Source organism: Trematomus bernacchii, unplaced genomic scaffold (assembly GCF_902827165.1).
Source record: "Trematomus bernacchii unplaced genomic scaffold, fTreBer1.1, whole genome shotgun sequence".
Lineage (NCBI taxonomy): Eukaryota > Metazoa > Chordata > Actinopteri > Perciformes > Nototheniidae > Trematomus > Trematomus bernacchii.
Window position 1 is genome coordinate 10,113,446 of NW_022987648.1, and position 19,941 is coordinate 10,133,386.

The window sequence follows — 19,941 nt, forward strand, 5'->3', positions numbered from 1 at the left end:
AACTGGGCTTATTCATCAGAATTTCGTTTGACTTGACTTGACCTGAGCAATGACTTGACTTGACTTGCTTGACTCTCACCACAGTGACTTGGGACTTGCTTGATACTTGTAGGTCAAGACTTGAGACTTGCTCATGACTTGCACATGTAGGACTTACTCCCACCTCTGGGGATAGACAACAGGTGTGTAATGATCGCAGTCCTGCCTCCTCTGGCAAGCTGGGTGCAATCACCCTAATCACAGAGCCCAGTGCTGCATCCTAGAGAAGGATTTTAAATAGTTGCTGTGTGCGATCCTGGTAGACGGAAGCGTGTAGACGGGAGGCATTTCTACCGAGTCAGGACAGGCAGCCGGTAAGATCACATCCATCATGCTGTGAGAGCTCCGCAGAGCCGCTAGTGAATGTTCTGTTAAATTGTTTGCGTGTGTTCCACGTGTTTGTTAAGGCCCCTACACACCAGGCCGATATCGGCCGTCTTGCGTTGTTTGGCGACTACGGGTTCCTTGTCGCCCAAAGTCAATTTGGTGTGTCCCGAACCCTCGGCCGTGACACGCCTTATTTGGCCTTTCACGGTCGACACCCGGCCGATTCAACATGTTGAATCGGCCGGGTGTCGGACACAAGCTATCGGGCCAAGAAACCACTCTGATCAGCTGTTCAGCTAGCAAATGAGAAGCGAAACGGAAGTGAGGGACGTAAACAAACGATTTAAGGCACAGGACAGCAGCTAAACACCAGCAGGTGATACTTAAAGACATCAAACATAGCCCTTAAATGTCCTCTCTTACCTCCCACACATAGCAGGGACATCTCTGATATCGGCGGGAGCGTCCCCGGCTGTCCTCTGCTGAGAGCTCCGTGATTTGTTTGGTCAAGTCCGGTTTTTCATCTCATTGTAAATTTAGCAAGAAGTGGCCATTATTACATTGCTGACTCAATAAACTACACACCCGCCAGAACACTGCGATCATCAGATGCAGGTCTATTAACTGTGATTTTATAGTATGTCTGCACTTTATGTGCTCATTTCATCATTCATGTATTTTTATATTCTAAAACATGTTTTCGATGGACGAGAGTGAAAATGGAACGCACACGCTATTTGTTTGTTTATATCAGTCTGTTCTTCTTCTCTGTCTTCCGGTTGTTGCCTATTTTGAATGACGAATACACACTACCGCCGCCTGCTGGTAAGGAGAGTTATTGCCACTCACGCATGCGCAGTTCGTACGTGCTCGGCTGAAGTCTTTGCGGTGATTTCCAGTGCGACACATGGCCAAGACGCAGGAGAACTCGTCGATGGAACTGTCGGTGTTGGGTGTCGGCGAGTTCTCTGGTGACTGCCTGGTGTGTCAGGGCCTTTAGAACTCTGCGCAGCATTGTTTACATGTGTGGTTTCAATGTGGTGCGTTAATTGTGCGGCACATTCAGAGCTTAGACGCGCTGTTTATTTATCTTAGAAAGTAGACATTTTGATTTACTAAAAACCTTCTAATACAATCCTGTTAATTTATTCCACTGAAGATTCCTGCTAAAAAGGGGAGGAAATAATCTTTCTTGTTAAAATAATTCATTTAATTTAGTAGAAGCGTTAATAGTGAAGTCTTTAATTCATTGAATACCTCTGTTAAAGGAGGAAAGAAGCTTTCTTGTTTAGAAATAATTAATGTCTTGTTAAAAATAATTCATTTGATTTTAAAAGCATTGATAGTGAAGTCTTGTTTAATTTCATTGAATACCTCTGTTAAAGGAGGAAATAATAGTTTCTTGTTCAAAAATAAATACATTTTGATTTGTTAACATTTCCAGTAAAAAGTCAAGTTAAAAGAATCTGCTTTATTTACATGATTTATGTGATAAACTTACAAATTCTAAAATGTTCTCTTGTTTTCAAAGGTTTTTCACCTGCTTAAAGCTGCATAAAGTGCTTCATAAAGTGAACTTCTAAATACAAATAAAAAGTATTGAAAAGAAGCTGTGTCACTGGAGTGAAATCCTGTTCCCAAAGTCCAGTAGACTAGAAATAGTGGATGAGTTGCAGAAGATGCCAGCTGTCAGAGGATATCAGCCACGTAAAATTGTGGAGTTAATCCAAACTGTGGAAAAAGCTCTTCAAGATTTGAGTGACCTTGGGGACACAGGTGCTATAAGAAATCCACTAGTAACCAAATCCATTGAGAGTAAACTCCCAGATACCCTCAAGAAAGAATGGCTTGTCTATGCCACTGAAAGAAAACGTTCTGGTCCGACGCAGAATCGGTTTGACTGTCTCCTGACTTTCCTTAAAGAGCAAGAGAGCATATATGAGCAGCTCGAGCAACTGAGGGAAGAGGAACCATGCAGAATGGAGGCCAAGGCTGATCCAAGGCATGCCAGGACCAAGTCTACGAAAATGACAGACGACCAGGCAGGGTGTGTAATCTGTGGAGACGAGAAACACAGGAGAAAGCTCTACTTCTGCAGAAAGTTTAGAGCGCTGGAGCTAACAGAGAAGAAGAGTGCAGTGAGAAAGCTGGAAGCATGCAGGAGCTGTCTTGAGGTCCATGATGGAAGCTCATACTGTAAACCTGGCTTTCTGTGTAAGAACCAAGACTGCAAGAATGAGCAGGTTCCCGACCATCACTTCTACCTATGTCCCAACACCAAGACCAGGAGAAGCCAAGAAAGTCAGAATAAAAGCGGACCTGGTTCAGAGGGAAATAAAAGCAGGAGGAGATGTACAGAGAACCAAGAAGACTTCCTCAACAAGCTACCTCCGGAGTTGGCTAAACAGTGTCGGGATGTGTTCTCAAATACTGCATCAAGAACCCTCAGCACCAGAAAAGACCAGTTGGGACTTCTAGAGGAGAATGGATTAGAGGAACCACCGGTGCTGATGATTCTTGAGGTCACAGCCAATGCTGGACAAAAAGTTGGGACATTAATTGATTTGGCCTCTGACACAAACTATATAACTCACAAAGCTGCAAAGAAACTGAACCTAAGGAGTGAAGAAATCACACTTGTCATCCATGGAATTGGAGGGATGAAGGTTTTCGTGGAGACCCGAAGATACCTTCTAAAGATCAGAGTAAACACTCCCAAGGGCACCCTCAAATCACAGCAATTGGTTTGTTATGGTCTAAACAGCATAGCAGATGTCCAGGGAAGTGTAACTCCAGAGCAGCTACAAAAACTGTTTCCAGACATACCACTCTGTGAACTGAAAAGACCCAGGGAAATAAGTCTGCTGATAAGCCACAGAGAAGGTCAGCTAGCACCTCAAAGAATCAGAGCTGTTGGAGACCTAGTCCTATGGGACGGACCTCTGGGGAAGACTGTTGGAGGAACTCACCCTGAACTCTTTGAGGATGTTACTGGGTCGGCTCACATGTCCAAGACACATTTTGCCCGGTCAATGAGGGCAGCTGCTGTCCAATACAAAGAGGTCATTGGAAGGCAGCCTCCACCAAACGAACAGGTCGTCGGCAGGTTTTGGAGAGACTCCGAAGATCAAGAGCTGGAGGAATATGCAGTCACCAGGGTAAACATCCGAGATAAACCTGCAGGGTGCATTGCACAGCTAGCCTTGCGGGAGACTGCTAACCTGCCTCCCTTCACCCACCTTGAAAAGGAGCGGCAGGTACTTCATCAGGACAGCTGCGTCAATGACATACTCACCTCACACAACAATCGTGATCAGCTGTATACCATCACAGCAAATGTGCAGCAGATCCTAAAGGCCGGAGGGTTTGAGCTCAAGCCATGGGCGTTCTCTGGTCAAAGTGGGAGGAAGAAATGCGGCAACGAGTTGGAATCGGATCAGAGGACGACCATGATTCTACCAAACCAAATGTGTGAGGAGAATAATAAGGTGCTAGGCTTGGGCTACATGGTGGAAGAGGACAAACTCCATATCATGGTTGGAATAAACGTTTCCAGGAGAAGGAAAAAGATGCGACTTGGTCAAAACCTTCTACAGGAGGAAATCCAAGCCCAGACACCAAACAACTCAAACATATTTGACTGGTGGTGGATTCCTGGTCCATACAACATCGCTGACATAATCACCAGAGGAGCAAGCCCTCAAGACCTGGACGAAAATCAGAGTGGCAAAATGGGCCAAAGTTTCTGAACTTGCCAGCGAACGAGTGGCCAATCAAATCTGCAAGGAACCTTGCTGACACTGCCAGAGAAGGCATCAACAGGCTGCAAAAGAAGGCATTCGTTGCTGCACTAACGAGGGCCAAGGCAGAGAAACAGGAACCACCGCAAAAGCAGAACCCAATCCAAGCAGAGAGGAGACCACCTGCAGGGTCAGCTAAACAGAACCTGGTGGATGTCAAGCAGTTCAATGTGCTGAGCCGATTGGTTAAGACAGTTGCATGGATCTGGAGGGCAGCAAAAAAGTTCATCAAACCCAGTCAATCTGTGAAAAGTGGGAGGCGGTATCCTCTTCGGGAGTCATCTCTGTAAAGGAGCGAGAAGATGCCCTGCGAGACATTTTACTGTCAGCCCAAGCAGGTGTATCATTCTCAAACACCACCACAGACAGACTCGTAGTCTTCAGGGACAACATCTCTGGGCTTTTGCTTTGTGGAGGCAGATTCCAAGGGTTCAAAGAAGATAAAAGTGGTGTTCCCATCCTACCTTATGATTCCTGGGTGTCGATGTTGCTGACTCGAGAGGCGCACAATGCTGGACACGATGGCGTGGCTGGAACCTTGCTTAAAGTGAGAAAGAAGGCATGGGTCATAAGGGGAAGAAATCTTGCTCAAAAGGTTGTTGATGGCTGCATAAACTGCAGAAAAGCCAAAGCAAAGATATGTCAACAAATTATGGGAGATCTGCCAACAGAAAGAACAGAGCCTGCCTGTCCATTTGAGTTTACAACAGTAGACCTCTTTGGACCCTATCATGTGAAAGACGATGTCAAGAAAAGAACAACACTGAAGGTCTGGGGAGTTGTCTTCTGTTGCATGGCCAGCAGAGCAATCCACACAGAGCTAGTAAGCACAGTGTCAACTGAAGGGTTCCTCATAGCATATCAAAGATTTACTGCAATCAGAGGGCACCCAAAGAAAATCTGGTCAGACCCAGGAACCAACTTCATTGGAGCAAAGCCGATCTTGGAAGAGCTATACAGGTTCCTAAACGGCCAAAACAAAGTTGCCCTGGAAGAGACAGCAGCAGGAAATGGAATGGATGTGGAAAATCCATCCGGCTGACTCGCCACACAGGAATGGTGCCGCAGAAGCTGCTGTAAAGACTGTGAAGAGGGCACTCCAGAGTCTTGGAGGGGGAGCTGGGCTCAGCTGTAGTGAGTTTCAAACAACCCTTAGCATAGCGGCTAACTTGGCAAATGAGCGCCCGATCGATGCCAGAGTACAGAGCAGAGAAGACTTTATCCGCTATGTCACCCCAAATACTCTTCTCCTGGGCCGAGGATCTCAAAGCGGGGACTTCAGGACGCTCGACTTCTCAAGCTATCCCTACAAGAGACTCCGAGCAATGCAAGAAGAGGTAGCCACATTCTGGCGGAGCTGGAGCCAGCTGGCTGGTCCGAACCTTTTTGTCAGGAACAAATGGCACACTTCGCAGAGAAATGTCACTGTTGGAGACATAGTCTGGCTGTGTGACCAGAACGCGCTAAGAGGTCAGTTTAAGCTGGGGAGAGTCATCAATACCAACCCGGACAGCAAAGGGATAGTGAGAGATGTCAACGTCCGGATTTTCCCAAGCTATCCTGTCCCTGTGACAAGAGCCCAGCAGAAGACACTAAATCTAACCTCTAAGAGGGGAAGCGAAAAGATCCCTGCCACCATTCTGCACAGAGACGTCCGGCGGCTGGTCGTTTTGTTACCTGCTGAAGAACAGAAAGAGTGACTGGGGTTTATTGTTTGCCTCAAAGCAAGCGATCTCCCAGTGTTCCAAAAGAAACGGGAAGATCGAGTGGGAGGTGTAAAGTCAAACAGAGCCTAAGGCTTTAAAAAATATAAAATAAAAAACAGATTACAGTACAAGTAGTAGAAAAATAATATATGGATACATATCAATAATAAAATAACTTGATTTTAATCAGAAATTAAATCATTAGAGCTACAAATATGTTTCATTTAAATACAAATCACCAATTGAAAGGGATAGACAACAGGTGTGTAATGATCGCAGTCTTGCCTCCTCTGGCAAGCTGGGTGCAATCACCCTAATCACAGAGCCCAGTGCTGCATCCTCAAGAAGGTTTTTAAATAGTTGCTGTGTGCGATCCTGGTAGACGGAAGCGTGTAGACGGGAGGCATTTCTACCGAGTCAGGACAGGCAGCCGGTAAGATCACATCCATCATGCTGTGAGAGCTCCGCATAGCCGCTAGTGAATGTTCTGTTAAATTGTTTGCGTGTGTTCCACGTGTTTGTTAGAACTCTGCGCAGCATTGTTTACATGTGTGGTTTCAATGTGGTGCGTTAATTGTGCGGCACATTCAGAGCTTAGACGCTCTGTTTATTTATCTTAGAAAGTAGACATTTTGATTTACTAAAAACCTTCTAATACAATCCTGTTAATTTATTCCACTGAAGATTCCTGCTAAAAAGGGGAGGAAATAATCTTTCTTGTTAAAATAATATATTGAATTTAGTAGAAGCGTTAATAGTGAAGTTTTTAATTCATTGAATACCTCTGTTAAAGGAGGAAAGAAGCTTTCTTGTTTAGAAATAATTAATGTCTTGTTATAAAGAATTCATTTGATTTTAAAAGCATTGATAGTGAAGTCTTGTTTAATTTCATTGAATACCTCTGTTAAAGGAGGAAATAATAGTTTCTTGTTTAAAAATAAATACATTTGATTTGTTAACATTTCCAGTAAAAAGTCAAGTTAAAAGAATCTGCTTTATTTACATGATTTATGTGATAAACTTACAAATTCTAAAATGTTCTCTTGTTTTCAAAGGTTTTTCACCTGCTTAAAGCTGCATAAAGTGCTTCATAAAGTGAACTTCTAAATACAAATAAAAAGTATTGAAAAGAAGCTGTGTCACTGGAGTGAAATCCTGTTCCCAAAGTCCAGTAGACGCCTCATCCCTTTCAAGTGGGGAATATACACAAAAAGCCCAGGAAACTTGACAATTACAGTAGGTTAGTTGAAAGCAATAATATTAAGTTGAACCTAATCATTTTTATTTAAACTTAAAGGTATTGCTTTAAACTAACCTAATACTATGTGAAATGTTTTGACATAATACATTTAATTAATTAATCAAGTCAACTTTTCTGTTTTTTCCGGGTAGGCCCATGGATAAGAGATTTTGAGTCAATAAATAAAAAAAAATAATACTGTAGGTTAGGGTTTTTTGTTATATTCCTGATATTGTTACTTTAAAATGAAATATTAAAACAATGTCCATTATAGACACATGTGATTACAAGTTGTAAATCATTTTTTATATAACTCCTAAACTGCCAAAAAAGTGACAAACCACCTCATTAACAAAGTTAAAGTTTGCTGTAGTTAAAAACTGATGGGCTCCTGTCCTGGTGTTACGGGGTAAATAAGGACAGTATTAGTATTACCAGTTTGTCTTGCATCAATGCATTGGACCATATACAGGAGGTGAATTGTGCACAAACAAAGACGATGGGGTCGGGTTTGGGCGCTCATCATCCCCAGGGTGGTGAAGAGGGATGTAATGCCACACTAAAAGCTCCAACAATAGAGGACGCCGAGCTCCTTCAACTCTCATAGATGTCAGGGATAACCGGATGTCATGCCCGAATTTCATTGCTGCATCTTTTTTTATTTTGAAGACACAAAAAACAGCAAAATCAGAGTAAAGGACCTATTGAAACTTGTGAATTATTAGTATTATTTAAAAACTTGATGGCATTTTGGGGAGCTTGCTCAAAAAGTTTGCAAATATGTAGGGGGTTTGGAAATGATATACAGTATTGATAAGGGGGCTGGACTTGGACAATTCAAACTAGTTGTGGGCGTGGCTTCAGCACTATGCCACGCCCACACATCGTTTTAACCTGTTAAGCACCGCCCCCCCCGGTACCGGGCGGATAAACGCGTCATTTGCAGGAAACAACGTCTAAGGAATCTTAATATTTAATAAACTATGAATGTTTTATATCCATGTAACGGGAAGAAACTCAGCTAACTGATCTTTTAAAAAAAAGAAATCCAAAAAAAACCCACAATGCTAACACTCAGCCTCTGAATTAGCCACGAGCGAAAAAATGTAACTTAAAACGGCACCTAAACTCACTCATAACTCCCTTATTACTGATCCTAGATGCACAGCCAACTCATCAATTAGCATCTCCTGGAGACACAGAATCTGTGTAAAAAACCTCAACACTCAGTGATAAACATTTGCGACGCTATAAACGAAAGCGTACATCAGAACATGTGGAGCTAGGTAGCTAGAAACGCTAACATGGCTTACCTTGGTCAAAACTGGTCTTCAATGGCATTAAAACGATAAAAAAACGATGCTGCAGTTAATCCATAGGTTAATCCAATGTGTCTGTGTACTCTTTGAAATTATTTCTGATAATCCATAAGCAATAAAACTGCTTTTTCGTTTCCAAATGTCAGAGCTAGAGATAGGTCGACTCTGATGGAAAATTACATGCGCGAAGCCCCCACCTCTTCTCTTCACAACGTGTGTGTGTGGGGGACTCCCCCTTCAATTCTATTGGCTCTAACGGTCAGAAAGAGGTGTCAACCATCAAAATCGAGTAAGGGGGGCCAGAGATATGGAAAAAAAAACATTTTCACCCAAATCACCTCAGAGGTGGAGTGGTTTTGGCTAAACCTCTCAAAAGGTCAAATGTCACTTGTTTTGCATCAATCTTGATACAGGGTACTTATTATATGTTGTACTTTGGATTCCTAAAGCTTTTAGTCTACTAACCCATCATCCAAGGGTAGTTTTCACTATCTGTAAAAAAGAATTTTTGGACAGACACTATAATTTACAGTTTTTTACTATGTAAAATCTGAATTTTCTTTAAAATAAAAAACATCTATATTGATTCTGACACTTTTTAATTCAAAAGTGTCTTTTATAACTTGGAAATGAGCTTAATAAACAAAAGGTATTGTTATTGTATTTCACGCAAGGTATCATGATGCTATGATTAGCACTGATAGCACCAAGTGGAGTTCTGTCCTCAAATAAGTCACATTAAAAACTAATCAGGAACCCTTAAACTTCCTATAGCAGAATAAAGACCTCTGTTTAGTCTAAAACATCATCATAAACTTCTCATAAGTATGACAATTGCATGTCTATTGTAATAAAATGCATTACAGTGTACATGTGACTGTGTTGTTGTGTCTATCCCCTGTATTTGTATTGTGCATTTTCTTTCGACTTATGATATCTTCAACTGTACAAAGTCCATGAAAACTTTGATTACTTATAAAAGGTGCAGCCAGCATGATGTAATGTCCTTTACTACTCGCATACTGCACAGCTTGTCCAAGTAACCTGGATTATTTAAGGTTATAGTACATTAAAGACTAATGTATATCTTTTTATTTGACTTCAAGCAAACATATACCCACACTGTTTCTTTAGTATTAGTATTTAGCCAAAGTGCAGCACACTCCCAATGTTCAGTTTGCATGACTCATGTCCAGATCCTCTTTATCAGGGAAGTATCCACAGTACGAACAAAGTCCTATCAAGGCCTTTCTTGACCTGCTCAATATCTAAATTGATCTGACTTTCCAACACAAAACATATAAGGAGCAGTATGCAATGCATCGTTAAAGAATAAGCTACCAAACAGCCTATATAATACAACTTTAATATCATTCAAATGAGCTCAACCTCAACTAACCAACACTGAAATGCTACACATTAACACATCAGTAATAATAATCCATTTTAATGGAGTATTTTAACAGAATAGTGTTGTTACTTTTCCTTAAGTAAATGATCTGAATATTTCTTCCACCACGGCAAGATTTATTACCAACATTTATTACCTCACCCCTTTATTGCCTTGCAAATATCTCTCTGCTGAAAGCCCTTTGGCCAGACACGAGTTGATTCTCCCCGCCTTCCATCTTGATGTTTCTTGGCATCTCTTTATGACCATTTATTTATGAGTTACTAACATGTATAACTGCCAAAAGGGAGCCTTGTAGAGTGTAAAACACATTCCCATTTATTAATGAGTTACAACCATTTATAATTTGTTTAAGTTATATTAAGCCTTAAAGTTATGCATAAATTAGGCCATGGTCACATTGAGTGACAGCTCTGTCCAGTGACTGCTGCCATTAGCTTTCTGCTCTGCTAGCAGCTCCATGAAGCTACAGGGACTCTGCCTACTCAACTCATCCCGGGAACATAACTTGAACTCGGCTGTGTTTGTTGTGCTGGTGCCTTGTGGACTATTCTTCATGCTTATATCGTACTATTGTGACTCGTTCCAAAGTTTAAAAAAGACGATGCATGAATGCAGTTTTACGGTAAGTGAAATTCGAGTACTTTATTTATGTGTTGCTTATGTTTTTAGTCAGCTAACGTTAATGAATGTTAAGGCTTGGGTTAGCATGTAGTAAGCAAGTGGTAGCTACATCTGTGCTAACAATGCTAATCGTAGCCTCCAAATTAAAACGTAATAGAGAAGTGTTAAGCATTAAGTGGGATAATACTGTAGAACAAACGGCTTCTGTTTGAGGTTGGTAAAATAAGGTCATCCTTGTTAGTTCGAGAACTATTTTATTAGGTAGGTAACTTTATGCATTGATAAGGATAATTTAAATTCGCTATGCTCGAGTATGTAGACAAGCTAACGTCAAAGTAGTGTTGAAGAATAGCGTAGTGTATGTGAAATAAACCTCACAATAAGATGTGTGTATATTACAAATATTAATGTCGTATTTCAAGATGATTAGTTAGATATTACAATATGGTTGGTTGAGCTGGAGTTCATTATTGAGCTTACACGTTAACGTCACAGTCATATCTGAAGAACAAACCCAAACCTTATTCTTTTTATTAATTGTATTACCAAATTGGCATCAAATAAATAGTAAGCATTGGTAACACCAATAAACTATTTTATTTGAGTATTTGTGTCCGGGAGAAGGTACTGTACCCAGTTCCTATGTTCGGCAGTTATAGACTGGGCTTTCTTGTAAATGGGAATATATATATTTTTTAAAATCAATATGGACCATTACTGTACAATGATCCTTAAATTATGTTATACAATTCACCTAATACACAAGTATGGCATTTTGAAACAGGATGTGCAACAATTTGTATGTAATTTGTGTGCATTTTGTTGTTAACTAAGATGATGTTATGATTTATTTTGTGTTAGTATGCACGTCGTGGACGCTTTGGACATACCTGGAGAAGGAAGAAATGGGTCTTCGGAATGGTGGGAGTTAAAGACAAAATGCGGAGACTAGTGTTGAAACTAGAGGAGAAACGATCAAGATGCCCCCTTGTCCCTCTGATTGGACGGCATGTTAAGTCAGGAAGTAGCATTATTAGTGATGAGTGGAGGACATACAGGAGAGTGCTGAATAACATGGGGTACAACCACTACACCATAAACCACAGCAGGTGGTTGGTGAACCCCCAGACTGGCAGTCATACCCAACATATAGAAAGAGCTAGGTCGATCGTCAAAGGACATGTCCGTTGACAGAGAGGAAACCGTACAGAGAGTTTGTTGGAGGAACACCTCAAGGTTCTTGAATGGTCATCTTGGCTTGGCGCTGCTCACCCTGATGGACTGCTTGGACGCTTGTTCAAGGATATACACAAAGCCTTTCCAGTCTGAGTACCATTATGTCTTACCAAGTCTTTCATTTATGTCTGAGAAAAGCTTTTATGTTTAAATATGTGTATCAGTCATACTAAACAGTCATTACTTTGAGTCCTAATTTTCTTCATATGTGAATAAAATGTTTTGCTTGGCTCTTTTGCATCTTACTTTGCATTTCATGTGAAAAATGTGTATTAGGTAAGCGTGAATGTTATAACTCATTCATAAATGGACATGTGTATTAAACTTTAAAACAACGCACCCTTTCAGTAGTTATAAATGTTAGTGACTCATCAATAGATGGTGATGTGTTTCACACTTTACAATAAGGCTCCCTTTTGGCAGTTATAAATGTTAGTAACTCATTAATAAATGGTCATAAGAGATGCCAAGAACATCAAGATGGAAGGGGGGGAATCAACTCAGTGAACAACAGACACCAAGGATGCTGGCTGATGAAGAAGACGAAGTAAGCTAAGTAGCCAATATAAGGCTTAGCAGTACAGATAAATGTGGGCTGACTATTTGGCAAGCATCCGGTCACAGGTGCCCTGTTTATCATGTCTTATAAAAGCGTATTAATGATTTATAAAGTGTTCACAACCTAATTAATAAATTAATTACAAACTATTCGTAAACCCTTTATAAGGGTAGTCTTATTGTAAAGTGGTACCGTTTTTTTACATGTGTGGTTTAACAGTCTGAAATAGTCAAAAGTTATTCCTGAAAGAGGAGTAGCAGAGTTCATGAGAAGCGGGAAATGAAAGTGCTGCATGTTCAGGATGTGATCATCAGTTGTGCGTGCAGACATTTGTTGAGCTCTGACTGTGACTCATTCTGTCACAAGAGGAACATATCTGCATTTGTTTATTATACTGCCAGGACTGGATAACAGGACTTTGTGGAAGCTTTACTTTTTGTGTAGTTGTTAGTTGGGACTGAAACAGAGGGCTGCTATGGTAAATTCTCCTTTTTTATACAATGACTTTAGTTAAATATTGTTTACATTTGTCATAGATCACTAATTGTTTTTCGTCTTCATATCAATTAACCTCTTAAGCACGGCGGTCCCCCCATTGGACCCCTCCCACCGTTTTATTTTCGAGACAATGTCTCAGGCTTCTTAACATTTATGAAACTATTAATGTGTAGCACCAGATTAACGGGAAGAATCTCAGCTAACTGAAGATATGAACCATTTTTACCAAAACAAAACACAAGTCTCATAAGAAGCGTCTAAATGACCCCTGAGCGAAAACATTCTAACGCACTGCGGCACACAATTCAAGATAAAGATACCCTTATTACTTATCGTAGCTGCACATACAATATATCCGATTAAAGCTGAGACTCCACAGATTATTTAGGTATAGTATCATCACTGAGCGATCCGAATTTGCGACAGGGGAAGCAAACACAGACATCACAACACGTACCTTTACGGAGCTTTTACGGCAGATCGTCTCACCGTAGCTGTCAATTAGGTCAAAAGACGTGTTCAATGGCATTAAAACGAAAAAAGAAAATGCTACAACTGTTGATCCATAGGTTGATAATGTACCTGTGCCTTTGAAGAAATTATTTATAATCCATAATTCCATTTTTATGTAAAAATTGGAGCGGAAAAGTTAGCTGCTAATGGTAGCCACCAGAGTGTATGCAGCTTCCGGTTTTGGTAACGCGTCACTCTCACTCCTTATTTGTTAACGTTTTGGTGTGTATATAACTTTCCCTCGATTCCATTGGCTCTAGCGGTTATAAAGAGATTTCATTCATCAAAATTGAGCAAGGGGGGCCAGAGATAGGTCAAATCCACCCAAATGACCCCAGAAGTGGGTTTTTTTGGCTAAATCTCTCTAAAAAGGTCAAATTCCACTTGTTTTGCATCAATCTTGATACAGGGTACTTATTATATGTTGTACTTTGGATTCCTAAAGCTTTTAGTCTACTAACTCATCATCCAAGGGTAGTTTTCACTATAAGTAAAAAATAATTTTTGGACGGACACTATAATTTATAGTTTTTTACTATGTAAAATCTGAATTTTCTTTAAAATAAAAAAACATCTATATTGATTCTGACTTTTCTACATCCAACTCACAGGTTTATCATTACTTTGAGAATAAAGATTATTAATTTAACCCTTTTAGAAGGGAAGATATGGTCATTTGTTCTGGGAATGTCATTTTCGAGCCTGAGACCTGAAAAACAGGCTCAGGGCTTAAGAGGTTAAACGTATCTTCTATTTGTCTGTACAAGTAATAAAATGTGTTATGCAGGTTTGCTTTATAAAAATAGTATTTAGGTTTTTCATGTGACAGTCACAGGCCTCTGTAATACCTGACAGCACCCTCACCTGTCCACTCAGTAACAGGAAGTGAGGTTTGGTCATTTAAAAATGTGACTGCAGAGTAGAACTGGGCAATAAATGGAAAATATATCGATATCCTGATAGGAGACTAGGCACCGTCTTAGATTTGTCGTGAAGTGTTGTCTTTTCCTGGCTGCATTACAGTAAAGTGATGTTATTATCTATATGTATCAGACTGTTATAGCGGTTCTACTATTTGCCTTTAACCAATTCATCAATAAATCCACATAACTGATGTTTATTTATCAGAATTCCCAGTGTAATCATATTGTGAAAGCATCAATGGTCAACCCTTTTTTGTTTTCATATCACCCAGCTCTACTACATAGATTGTTGCCCCTATGTTTGGGTTTTTGTGTAGCTTTTGTGAAGTTTTTTTGGAGACTAAAAATAGAATAATTTCCCCTCCTTTTCCCCAGGCTGACACACGCTCTCAGCCCCGGGCCTCTGGCTCGGCTGCTAAAATGGACCAGGTTCAGAGTCAGGTGAACGAGGTTAAAGTTATTCTGACAGATGACATCAGCAAAGTGCTGGAGAGAGAGGACAGATTATTAGATGATCTGATCGGCAAGGCTGATGCCCTGCAGGCGTGTGTAAGTATCTGATCCAGATGGTTCAGTGTTGGCTTTCCACCTGATGTTAACGATTAGTTTTCATATATCTTTCATTCAAAGGGTTACTTCTCCTTTAAATTATCTTCTCCATTACACGCCAGAGTAAAAGTGTAACAATATACCAGTATCAACCATATCCGTGATATAAAAACAGGAAATATTGCTCATATTAAAAATACACATAGGATAATATTGTGTAAATAATCCAGGGCTCCATAAAACATTTCTGTATTTTTGTTTTTTCTTTGTCTCTCTTACTCAATGCCCAAATAACTTTAAATAATGTACTAACAGATTAAAGTTAAACAGTTTTTGGCTGTTTTAGAGTTATGTAGTTTTTAGCCTAATGTAATTACTTTTCATATTAAGATTTAACCTGTAAAAAATATATTTATTAAACACAGTGGTTACCAACCTTATTACTGTGTGAGAAAAAAAAATCTGTCATCTTATGAGTTATTTCCCAAATTAAACAATTGTTACTACTTTTGTACTTTTATTTTAATGCATGACTTTTGTAAATAAGTGCTATTACATTCTAGTTTTGGTACTTTAAAAGAGTACTCACCATTTCCTCACTGCAGTCCTTTTGCATTATCATATTTGTGCTGAACAAAGCAGGAATTCTTGTATTTTTCTTACTAGGCCATACACTAATTTTTCTCATCTGGCACCTTTATTACCCACAATGCAACTTGATCTTCAAAAGTTAGGTCTGGGTTCAGGTGCTAGTTTGTTGTTTTCAATATATATCTGACTTCCCGCAGCTCCATCTGGGGACACAAAGACACTAGACAGTTGTTTTTAAATATGCATTATTACTCTCCGCCACCATTATTCAGACCTAGCTTTGGGAAATCGGTGGAGTTCCCCTTTAAGTAAAAGGATGCGGGTAGTTCTTCCATCACTGGTGTTTTAAAAAGGTTTTCTCTTGGTTTCTTTCAGGCTGACTTGTTCGAAAAAACACCCGGACAGGTTGCCCGGAAATACTGGTGTAAAAGCATGTGTTGTGAGGGGACTGCGGATGGAAATTAGCTTAAAGCAAAAAATCCGGCTCATTTACACTTGTAAGCATTGTTTTTGTTTTAAAGTGTTCATCGATGTGCACTGTCCCGGTTCAAATAAACGATTAAATAAAATCTTTGCCACAAATGTTATATAAATCACCAAATATTCTCCTTCACCAGCTCAGGACTGAAAGCAGTGAAAATTGAGGATAAAGCTCACGTCTTTCATTGAGCATTTCAGCATTTAAATGCACTCTTGAAAGTGTATTTTCATTTCAGCAGATATTTTAAGAAATATTTATGCACATTTTAAGGGTACATGTTTTTGTAGCATCTGCAGGCTTTTTGACTCTCCGTAAAATAAGAAGTTTAAATTCAGAATGCACAACTTAAATTGCTAGAAACTTGACTGAAATACTTCCTTGAACACTCCAACATTCATTAAAATGTGACTTAATGTTAATATTTCACAAAGGATCACAAATCCAAATGAGTGTTATTATTTGTATTGTTATCGCATATCTTTATGTCCAATTACCTGTAATGTGTGTTTATGACTGTCAAACTCTATAATAACATATGTATTATATGACTGATGATTATGATGAAGAGGATACATTTTAACATTTGCTACCACAATATTGTATATAAATAATATGTTCTGCTCCAAACAATCAAGCATTTTGATTATGTAATTTGAGAGCATTAAATACAAAAACAAGAAGGGATGGGGAATGCAAACTATTAAAGGTCCCAAGTCATGCTTTTCCGGTTATTACCCGCCCCCTTGTGTGTTATGAAGGTTTTTCTGCATGTAAACGGTCTGCAAAGTCACAAACCCTCAAAGTACATCCTGTAGCGAGTAAAATTCGAACACAGAAAAGACCTGTCTATGCTGCCCCAGAACGCCTCGTTGGACATTTCTCTTTTTCTTCCTGGGTACAGTGACGTGCCCATACCCAAATGGACCCATTGGTCCAAATGGACCAATCCGTGGAGCCGTTACGTCCGCGGAGCTGTTACGTTAAGGCTGGAGCCACACGAGGACGATAACGCAAACGGACCGAAATCGATATCAAAAAAGTCTTCCGTCCACACGCAACAGGCACCAGAAACGTGTCCGTTCACACGAGACCGCTCGAAAGCGCTGGAGACGCTGTAGTACATATGCCAGGCCTGTAAGTGGCGCTGTAGTCCTGCCACAAAAGCAGCGAAGAAGACTTCCCGCGCATGGTTGCCATGGTTGCCCTTCTGTTTATTCTCCACTGTGGACGCTCTGGCTCTTTTTCTCCCTCCCCGAGGCAAGCGTTTGCTCCTGCTGTAAATCTCTCCGGTACTCCACTAGCAGATGAAAAACACCCACCTCTCCGCCTCTTCCGAGGGACGATGGGACCGTGCAGCAGAGTTTCAGTTAGTATTTTTTTCATGTCCGTTAAAGTTGAAATCTTCCGGACAAAATTAGAAAAGTGCCGGTCAAAGGTCTTCTTTGTTATTTATTGAGCTTTAAAACAAATTGATAACGACTCTATATAATAATATAAGAATAAAAAACGGAGCCACTCTTTTCCTCCCCCTCTTCTGAGAGCCCAGCAGCTGATCTCTGAGCAGGAGAGGCGGGGCGAGGCGGGGCTATTGCTTCAACGTTATCAGGAAATGATCGTATAGGCGTAAACACGGAGCCGTTTGCCCCCCCAGAGCGTTTCGTTTGCAGATCTACCCACCTAGGGACCCGTTATCGTTTTCTGCGTTTCCATGTCGGCCTCGTGTGGCCGAACCGTCTATCTGATAGTGAACTGTAGCAGATACGACCGTTATTGTCCTTGTGTGGCCGGGGCCTAAGATTCTTCAGTTTGACTTTGGTGACAGCGCGGTGTGTGACAAGGGCACAGAGCTATTAGTCCTCGTTTGCACACTGCTTGGACAATCTAGCTATTCAAATAGAGTCCACTTACAGGAAAACAGCTCCTTAATGAAGAGATGGCCCGGGTAATTTGCCATAAATCTATTCTTTTATTCCTTCCCACACGCTCATATTTCCCCTCGCCTGTATGCATACACAACCTATGCACTTTTAAACACAAACTTAAAGGCTTCACGCACACATACACCAGGGCACATTGATATTATAATGCGTTCTGGAGGAAACTGCGGAGCAATTTTCGCCACGTAAATCAAAAAGGTCAAAATGCAAATGTCAGCTTTTTCCTCCTGTGCATTTTAATTATTCTGTCAGGTTCAAAGAGTCTTCATCAGAAAGGAGGCGCCTGACAAAGGAAGGCCTGAGCTCACAGATAAGCGTCTCCTCTTGACACCTCCCTCTCTATACTTAGCCTATCTTCCTCTCCTCTCACACACTTAGCATCACCTCAAAGTAAATGACAATGTATCCGTTAGACGCTTTTAGCAATTACCAGCTGGCTGAGGAGTCAATTCGTCTACACTGCAGGGGGTTTTGAAACTCAGGAATACCAGATTAAAGTGCTGTTGGTTCAGATTATACAGAAAAGAGACACTTTTATTCTGCAAAGGCAGGTTTATCTGTGCTTTACTACAAACAAAGACACTGGTCTGTGAATAATTAACCTACAGGAAAGACCTTTGGTGGCATTTTAAATCTTTTCTCATTAGTTTTGCAGCTATTAAGACGTTTTAATTTCATGCGCCAACACGAAGGCCACAGCATGAATAGAATAAGTGGATATTTTCATATTTCCTTTGGGACTGAACATCTTAAATGTCAAAATTAATGTGAGCATGATGATCCGTGGCACGATAAAATGCACGATAATTATATATTTTTTTCTTTTTTATGAAGAAACAATTAAAAACGTTTTCAAATAAGTCCATAAAGAAGAAAAAAAATGTAAACACTGAAATCCTCAATTAAATCATCCACAGAGACAACATTTAATTAAAATATCGACAAAATAAAGCACTGCACTCTTTTTTTTTAATATTAAGAAGTACATTTATTTTGTATTATTATTCTTTAAAAAAAACGTCAACTGTGTCTGAACATTCTTTATAAAATATTCAATGGAAATTGTTCCTTCATTCCATAAATCTTAACATTTCAACTTTAATTTTTCTCGTGATCATGAAATGTTTAAAAATCACAATTTATTAAAGTGTGCCTGTCTGTGAACTAAAGGTGAACACATGTTTCAGCTGTTTCCTCAGCACCTCAGGCCTCAATCTGTCCACTGCAGCTCATTACTGAACATTCTTCTCTCATACATCTGTTATGAAAATATGATTTGGTATTCATTTCCTTATTTCATTAACTGATTTAGAATTTGACAGTGGTGAAAACAGGCTGGACTACAACTTCCTTCAGTTTTTCAACGAGTTTACCCATCATGGTCCATCCATCCATCCATCCATATCCGAGTCGGGTCGTGGAGGTTCAAGTAGGGTCCAAAACGGGGGGTTACGTATTGTAACCCTAGTTATATAAGCACAGGCGGAGCCCCCTACTGGACTCTATGGGTACTACTCTCAACCATGCTATGCGAGCGGGGCAGAGGTTCTCTGCCCAGCCTGCTGCCTGCTGGGAGCAGATGGTCTGCCACGCCCCGCCGCCATGGTTATCACCAGGCGGACAGACCTGGGCGGTGGACTTCCATGGACGCCGGACCCGGAAGTGCCCGACAACGAGAAGTCCTCGTCATCCTCCTCCCGGCAAACGGAGCCATCCGCCCCGCTGGAATGGCGAACGTGAATGGCACCGCCTCGGCCATATCCTGGTCCCCCAAACACTCGAAGCAGAGGTGGTGGGGATAGGCGCCCGCTATTAAGCCAGGGCACGAAGGACAGGCCCGGGTCTCTAGAAGTGGTGACTCCATGAAGATAACTTCTTTCTTCTTCTTTCAAACGTTTTACTTTTTCTGAGGTGTTGTCCTGCTCGCTGAAGAGAAAAGGATGACAGGATCAGGAGGCGTGGCCGCTTTATATACTGTGTGCCTGCGCGCATATTCAGGTAGGCTCGCCCTGATTGGCCGGCTACGTTTATACAAACTCAGTGTGTGAATGCTCGCATTGCATGGTTGAGAGTAGTACCCATAGAGTCCAGTAGAGGGCGGAGCCTGTGTGAGATATAACTTGCCTTTCCCTGGCCACATCAACAAGTTCTGACTGGGGGATTCCGAGGCGCTCCCAGGCCAGCGTAT

General features: G+C 40.8%; 1 long non-coding RNA gene across 1 annotated transcript; it reads left to right on the forward strand.

Annotated features, from left to right (window-relative positions):
* The first annotated feature begins 12,611 nt into the window (after positions 1-12,611).
* On the forward strand, positions 12,612-16,499 carry LOC117485844. The gene is made up of 3 exons (XR_004556246.1): positions 12,612-12,739; positions 14,571-14,744; positions 15,711-16,499. It is a non-coding gene; the product is annotated as an uncharacterized LOC117485844 (long non-coding RNA).
* Positions 16,500-19,941: the final 3,442 nt, after the last annotated feature.